Source organism: Triticum urartu, chromosome 5A (assembly GCF_056163025.1).
Source record: "Triticum urartu cultivar PI428250 chromosome 5A, HENAU_Tu73, whole genome shotgun sequence".
Classification (NCBI taxonomy): domain Eukaryota; kingdom Viridiplantae; phylum Streptophyta; class Magnoliopsida; order Poales; family Poaceae; genus Triticum; species Triticum urartu.
In genome coordinates this window covers 658,213,441-658,221,670 of record NC_141877.1, presented here as the reverse complement: position 1 = coordinate 658,221,670, position 8,230 = coordinate 658,213,441, and the positions used below count along the sequence as shown (strand labels likewise).

Below are 8,230 nucleotides of genomic sequence, written 5' to 3'. Positions count from 1 at the left end.
GAGCCCTAGTGTAGCACATCGTCTACGATAGCCTATTGGTTTATGTTACACACAATTTTCCTTGAGTTTAACCCTAATATTCTCGAGATTTATCTCGGCTGGTCTTATTAACAATTACCATTTAGTTTCTTTTTCTTTGTTTTCTGTTTTGCATGGTTTTTAGGTGGATTGTATCTCCTGTTGACTTCTCATGATATTTGGAGTTGATTCTGTGGTGAAACAGGGAAGAGCTGGGAGCATGATTTGTTGGATTTCACGAGAGGGACCTCATCATCAAACTGTGTCTCGTCGAGGCGAACAACTTTGATTTCTTGGATCATCTCATTGCAAGGACTTATGCAATTTCTAGAGCCAAAACACTGAATGAACAAACCAGGGCAGGGACCAGTAGCAAAGCCGAGAAGCGGTAAGATTATACACGCTCGTACCCCGCCTAGATAGACAAGAAAACACATGTAAACTTCTTCGTGCAATCCCTGTTTTGCATGTCGTTTCATGTGCTTGATTCGTGAGAAGACAAGGAACACGCTAAAGACATATAACGGCCACATCTTAGCCCTTGGATCTCAAGGAGAGGAGGAGGATACGTTAAGGAGAGACAGGAGTGTGGATTTGTATTCATCTTCAACCCAAGCCGACACAATCGTTCACCCATTTGCAGTAAGAGTACAGCTCCAATCAGATCAAGGGGCATTCAAGGGATGCTCATTGTTTTGCACAAATCTAATATTAAAATGGGTCGGACTATGTGCTCAACGGGACATAATTCTAGTCGTCTAGGACATTTGGGTCGGCTCCATACCCCTGAATGGAGCAAAGAGGCCAGTAGAGACCAGGTCCGGACTGGCCCATTCCCATTCCTACATATCAAAGCGGAGAGTGTAGAAATAACAATCAGACATCCATGACGCATGAGCTGATGGGTGCATCAATGCAAACTGAGGCAGAGGTGGAGCAGCAAGGCAAAGAAGTTACAGCTCACCGGAGTCCATACATGCCAGACTGAGGTTCTGAAATCTATGTGCATCGAACCCTTGAACTGGAGATCATGGACGAAGCACATTGTGTAGATGCGAGAGACATTTGGTGTCCAAAGGATCTTGCGGATAGAAAGAGTTGTACCACATGCTGGATTCCTCTTTCATCACTATAAGCATTTTAAAACCGAACCGTAAAACCATACCAAATAGAAACCAAACCGAACCAATTTTCTGGTTTCTGATTTTTGGTATGGTATGAAACTTTGTTACCGTTTTGAATTTCAGTTTTTTCGGTAATACCGAAAAACAGAATAGTTAACCAAATATAAAAAAGATATTTATATTTCTTGAGCGAACAACCATACAAGCAGTCGATCACGTGAGTAACTTGTCACAATCCTATATAGACCTCACATGTACTCTTCACTAAGTAGTACTAAAGTTTCTAACATCGTTCTTATACACTAACTGGCCTGTGACCACACTGCATAAGCATTAGAGGAGTTGCGATCTCACTCAGGCCTATGGGAAAGTTAATGGACAGACCAAAGGCTCAAAAGAGCCTATAACGAGTATCTGCTACCGAGTCCAAATGCTCCCTCGTGAACAATAAAATCAAAAAACAAAAATTATAACAAACTTTCAGAAATGTCATGTGTGCTTGCAAACATTTATCATGAAATGACATTCGTGGAAGTCGTGAAAAAATCAATGCTCCTAAAATGCTATGTTTGAAAGCATTTTGGAGTGCTGATTGTGCTTTTTTGCCATGACTTCCACGAATGTCATTCATGATGAAAATTTTCAAGCACTCAAAATATTTGTCAAAGTTTGACACAAAACAAATTCATTTTTTTGGATTTTATTGTTAATCCCGAGATCATTTTTCTTGTACAAAAGTCAAATTCCCTGCATGCATACATATTGTATATTATACTGTTTGTATAAAAAGAGGTATGTGTTTTGAGTCATAACGTTGTCAATATTGCTGTGTCACTTTTAAATTCACGTCAACTTCGGTTACTACGGTATATGTACCAAAGCTATACTGAAATAATTTGATAATACTATATCGAAACCGAACCGTACTTTAATTTCAAATACCGTTAAGTACTAACCAAAGTACTATCCAAAGTATCAAATATCCTTCGTCCCCCGCTCGTATGGTGTGGCGCGGGCCAGATCTAGCGGCTGGGCATGGCGCTCGATGCCGGGCGCGGCGGCGCCCCGAAGCAGGCTGGCGATGGTGGTGTTCGACGGGCGGCAGGCGGCATGGTGGTGGTGCGGCCCGGTGGTGGCGTCGGCGTCGGTGCCCCCGGCAGCGCTTCGGCGTTGCATCTAGCGCCGCGGGTCGCGGGCGGCCCTCTCGCCATGGTGCTCTGGTGTGTGTGTGGGGGGGGGGGGGCAGCGGTGGTGGTGGGCTGCCCCCACCCAGTCGGGCCCTCACGGCTGGGTGGCGGCGCTCGGCTCGGGTGGATCCCCCAGTGGCGTCTTCGGGCGGCGGCGGAGACGGCTCCACAACCCTCCCTCTCTGGCTTCTGGCGACGGCCGATGCCTCCTGATGCTCTGGCCCTTTGAAATGGGGGCGGAACTTGGTTCCGGGGGGAGGGGGGGAGTTGGAGCCAACATGGGTGTCGGTCGTGGCCATGGGCCACTTCTCCGCCTTCCCCTTCCCCTGGTCGATGTGGTTGTGGTCCTCCTCGAGGCAGCTTGGCCGCCGGCGGCTCTGGAGGTGGTTGGGGTCGTGGATCCGGGCAAAGTCGTGGCCTTTGGTGGCTTCGGGGTGGTCTCATGGCGGGGCGGCGGCCCTGGTGGCGGGAGTCGTGCATTGGTCGTGGGCGGGCTGCGCGGCTCGGATGCGGGCAGGCAACCATGGCCGCTTGGGCGGCGTGGCTGCGGGTGTTTTCGGACCGGGGCGGCGGAAGTGTTGAAGCATCGGGGTTCATCACCTACCCAGTGTGTCTGGTCGACGGTGACGGCGTCCGTGGACGTCGTGTCCTCCTTGCAGGCTCTGTCGTGGTGCTTCTTCCTCTTCCATCTTACTCCGGGTGAAAACTCGATCCTCGGATCGGACGGTGGCGACGTTCATGGCCGTACCCTTTCTGGAGGCACCGTCTTGGAGTCCTCGGTCCGGCATGTCCGTTACACATCCTCCCGGACGATCGCTCCTCGTGGTGGTGTTCTCCGTCGGCTCTTAGCGGTTTCGTTTTGCTCATCTTTTAGGTGCTTTGTAGTCGTTGTGGTTGTGTGTCGATGCCCGGCATTCATGTATCTTGCCTTGGGTGTGTGGTGTGCGTTTGTATCGGATGCTTTGTTGTTGTGGTTCGTGCTTTATAATATAAAGCGGGGGAAATCATTTTTCGTAAATATCATACAAATAAAAAATACAGTATAAATCAAACCATATAAACCGAATGCACAGAGTTACTCTTTCATACCGTCCGTCACCACTCACCACTCCCACCTCACCAGCTACGCTCGGTCTTGCGAACTTAACCACAAGGTCGCCTCTTCCTATTCCCCCTCCGTCGTTGACTGGTCATTGCAGTATTGCCACTCCGATGATGTCGTCTCTACCTGCTCCGCCGCCATCATCGACCTATCATCGCATTTTTGTTTTTGCCAGAAACACGAAACTAAAATATGAATTCAGTAGGTTAAGCTCATACGTACGGCAGAGATTTTTTAAAATTCTATGGACTGAGCAGTATGTATAGCTAGCAACTCTAAAAACGTCTGATATCCGTCCCAATCTGCATGGTCACCACCCCCAGCGCCCACCAATAAACAAAACCCTGGCCACATGGTGTGGTCTGAACACTGAACTAGTAGGTGCTAGGAGCAGTCGTCGCCTTGGCGTGGTGGTTTGATTTGAACGGCCCTTGTTGATTTCTTCTTCACTCGTCGTTTTGACTCGATGAACGCACGTGCAAGCTCACTTCACTCGGAGAGCGAGGATATATAAGCGGCTTGTTTGGAGACAGTCATCACACATCAACCTCCTCTTGGCAGTTGGCACACTGCTGATCAACCTCCTCTTAGTAGCGAGAGGGAGAATCAATGGCATCCCGGCTGGAGCTGCTCATGTCGCAGGGGATGCGACTGTGGAGCTATCTTACCTCCCCATCCGCCGCTGCAGCAGGAACCGGAGTTGCTCTTGCATCCTCCGTTACTCTTGCCAGTTCCAGAAGCCAGCCTCCGCACCCGATTCGTGAACCCCCTAGACACAGGGCAAACGCGGGGAGGGCTCAAGAGGCAGAGAAACGGTGAGCCTTATAGTTTGCAGAGGATTCTCTGACGCGCAGCCGCCTGTAGGATCCTTCTAAGTTGAGCAGCTAGAATCGAGATCGAATTTGTATACAATTTTGTTTTTGACGCAACATGTCATAGTAATGATTTTATATGCTGCTCCGATCAAAATTATCAAGAAGTGTGCAGTTTAGAATTCTGTTTTGAATGGGAGGTGTAAGCTGGCTATTGAACTTTGCCGTTTTGCATCCTGTGTTAGCTGTGTGTTAAAGGCTCGTATCATACCTGTATGTCACATGTTCTTCTTTATCTCAAAAAAAAAACTCATGTATGTTCTCTCTAAATCAACCTCTCGGTTCGAGGAACGACCATGTGTTAAAATTAATCTGAGGCGCGCAGTCTATCTATCAAGGATCAAGCAATCGCAACAAGCATGACATCGAGATTTGTTAACGAGGTTCACCGATATGGCTACACCTTCGGGGCCTGACTACGGGCGCTCCTGTGCTCCTCTCCGTGACACCGTTATAACACACGCCGACAGCTCCCTGCCTGCCTATGCTAGTATGTTGGCTTCGGTTACATCGTGTGTCTATCCTCAATATATAATATTATAGCCCTAGGATACACGTGTCTTAATAGGGCACGATTGTTACCCTATCTACACACAGTTTGAATCTAAGTCCAACTACGACCTAGCTTGTACAAATATATTTGATACAATTCATACAAACTCCACCTTGATGAATAGTCTCCACCACCTCAAATTCATCCATGCATCAAATCTCCATGTATATTGGACTTGAGATTATACCATGAGCACCGCTGCTACTTTCAGACTCCATGTGACTCCACCTGCAATTGTAGTCCCTTCTCGTCTTCTTCACAGTCAACTCTGAAGCAAAGTTAAGCTACTCTTTTACTCTAGTTTGCGGCCCTGACTTCCGGAGTATCCGTCCAACGCCATGACAAGCCATTTATTGTCCGCATGGAAATGAACAACTTACATATTGGACACATATAAGAGTTACTGAACTCAACATCCTTGCCCATTCTTTACGGTCTGTCTCAAACTTGAAAGAATTTCATCATTGCCATGCGTCACCCTGAGTCAAATTCGTAGTTGTCTCAACCTTTTCTGAATAGTCTCTAACATGTCCCACCGTTATAACACTCCGCCTCCTTCTGTCTTGTCATAGGCACTTTGGCATGTGCACTGAACATCACATAATATACGGCCATGTACTCTCCCAACTTTTCACAATTTCAGAGTTTCCTACCACTTTCTTAGATTCTCCATGGTCAACTCTCGTCCACCAACTAGCACCGATAAACTTAGTCACCAACTTGAATCTGGTACTAGTCAACACTGCTTTAGCACCATCTACACACTTTGTCTGATCACCAGTGCCTTGGTCTATTGATGTGTCATGTGCTTACCGCACGCCTCGTCGTTATCACTTCGCCGAGCCTTTGCTGTCCTGGTCGAGTCTCCAGGGCCGCGAACCAACACCACTTAACCTCTACTGCAGAGAACCACCGATCATCACCAACCGATGCCGAGTATTACGTTTCCATCAGACCACTATGCCGCAGTCCAATCCGCGTATCTCTCGCTATCTTGCTGAAATAGGTTTCGGTTCTCCGACATCTTACACTGTAGCCCCTCCATCAGCACAGAGTGATGTGTTCCGCTAGACTCCAGCTCCACCTTCAACATGACTCCATGTAGCTGGCCACGCGCCCCGCGCCCTGTCGACTTCATGCTCCCTCCTATGCACACTGCCTTGAATGGACCCTCATCATAGTCTTGTTGAAGCCGCACAAGCCCTCAAGTTTGTACCATGTGTTTCCATGACATAGAAGTCAATCACCATCGGCATCATGTTCATATGTCGTCATCGTTGGAATCACGACCATCTTCTCCTTTGACCAACATCCATGTCGATCCATCAGACTGTTGGGGAACGTAGTAATAATTCAAAATTTTCCTACATGTCACCAAGATCAATCTAGGAGATGCTAGCAACGAGAGAGAGGGAGTGCATCTTCGTATCCTTGAAGATCGCTACGCGGAAGCATTACAAGAACGCAGTTGATGGAGTCATACTCGCGGCGATTCAAATCGCGGAATATCCGATCAAGCGCCGAACGGACGGCGCCTCCGCGTTCAACACACGTACAGCCCGGGGACGTCTCCTCCTTCTTGATCCAGCAAGGGGAGAGGAGAAGTTGAGGGAGAACTCCGGCAGCACGACGGCGTGGTGGTGGTGGAGCTCGTGGTTCTCCGGCAGAGCTTCGCTAAGCACTACGGAGGAGGAGGAGGCGCTGGAGGAGGGAGGGGCTGCGCCAGGGAAGGGGGTGGCTGCCCTCTCTCTCCCTCACTATATATAGGGGGAAGGGGGGAGGAGGAGGCGCCCTAGGGTTTCCCTAGGGGAGGGGCGGCGGCCACAGGGGAAACCTGTTGGAAATATGCCCTAGAGGCAATAATAAAAGCATTATTATTATATTTCCTTATTCATGATAATTGTCTTTATTCATGCTATAATTGTGTTATCCGGAAATCGTAATGCATGTGTGAATAACAGACACCAACATGTCCCTAGTAAGCCTCTAGTTGACTAGCTCGTTGATCAACAGATAGTCATGGTTTCCTGACTATGGACATTGGATGTCATTGATAACGAGATCACATCATTAGGAGAATGATGTGATGGACAAGACCCAATCCTAAACATAGCACAAGATCGTATAGTTCGTTTGCTAGAGTTTTTCCAATGTCAAGTATATTTTCCTTAGACCATGAGATCGCGTAACTCCCGGATACCGTAGGAGTGCTTTGGGTATACCAAACGTCACAACGTAACTGGGTGACTATAAAGGTAGATTATGGGTATCTCCGAAAGTGTCTGTTGGGTTGACATGGATCAAGACTAGGATTTGTCACTCCGTATGACGGAGAGGTATCACTGGGCCCACTCGGTAATGCATCATCATAATGAGCTCAAAGTGACCAAGTGTCTGGTCACGGGATCATGCATTACGGTACGAGTAAAGTGACTTGCCGGTAACGAGATTGAACGAGGTATTGGGATACCGACGATCGAATCTCGGGCAAGTAACATATCGAATGACAAAGGGAATTGCATACGGGGTTGATTGAATCCTCGACATCGTGGTTCATCCGATGAGATCATCGTGGAGCATGTGGGAGCCAACATGGGTATCCAGATCCCGCTGTTGGTTATTGACTGGAGAGTCGTCTCGGTCATGTCTGCTTGTCTCCCGAACCCGTAGGGTCTACACACTTAAGGTTCGGTGACGCTAGGGTTGTGAAGATATGTATATGCATTAACCCGAATGTTGTTCGGAGTCCCGGATGAGATCCCGGACGTCACGAGGAGTTCCAGAATGGTCCGGAGGTAAAGAATTATATATAGGAAGTGCTGTTTCGGCCATCGGGACAAGTTTCGGGGTCACCGATATTGTATCGGGACCACCGGAAGGGTCCCGGGGGTCCACCGGGTGGGGCCACCTATCCCGGGGGGCCCCATGGGCTGAAGTGGGATGGAACCCAGCCCAAAGTGGGCTGGGGCGCCACTCCCCTAGGGCCCATGCGGCTAGGGTTGAGGGGAAACCCTAAAGGGGGCGCCCCCTTGCTTGGGGGGCAAGCCCCCCCACCCTTGGCCGCCGCCTCCCTAGGAGATTCCATCTCCTAGGGCCGGCGCCCCCCCTAGCATCCCTATATATAGTGGGGGAGAGGAGGGACTTCATACACCAGCCCCTGGCGCCTCCCTCTCTCCCCGTTACGTCTCTCTCTCGTAGTATAGGCGAAGCCCTGCTACTGTGACGCCCTACATCCACCACCACGCCGTCGTGCTACTGGATCTTCATCAACCTCTCCTTCCCCCTTGCTGGATCAAGAAGGAGGAGACGTCTCCCGTCCCGTACGTGTGTTGAACGCGGAGGTGCCGTCCGTTCGGCGCTTGGTCATCGGTGAT

The 8,230-nt window shown here is 49.2% G+C and overlaps 1 pseudogene; it reads left to right on the top strand.

The window, feature by feature from the left end:
* Nucleotides 1–2,177: 2,177 nt before the first annotated feature.
* LOC147973839 (uncharacterized) overlaps nucleotides 2,178–8,230 on the top strand; it is a 40,260-nt pseudogene continuing 34,207 nt past the window's right edge.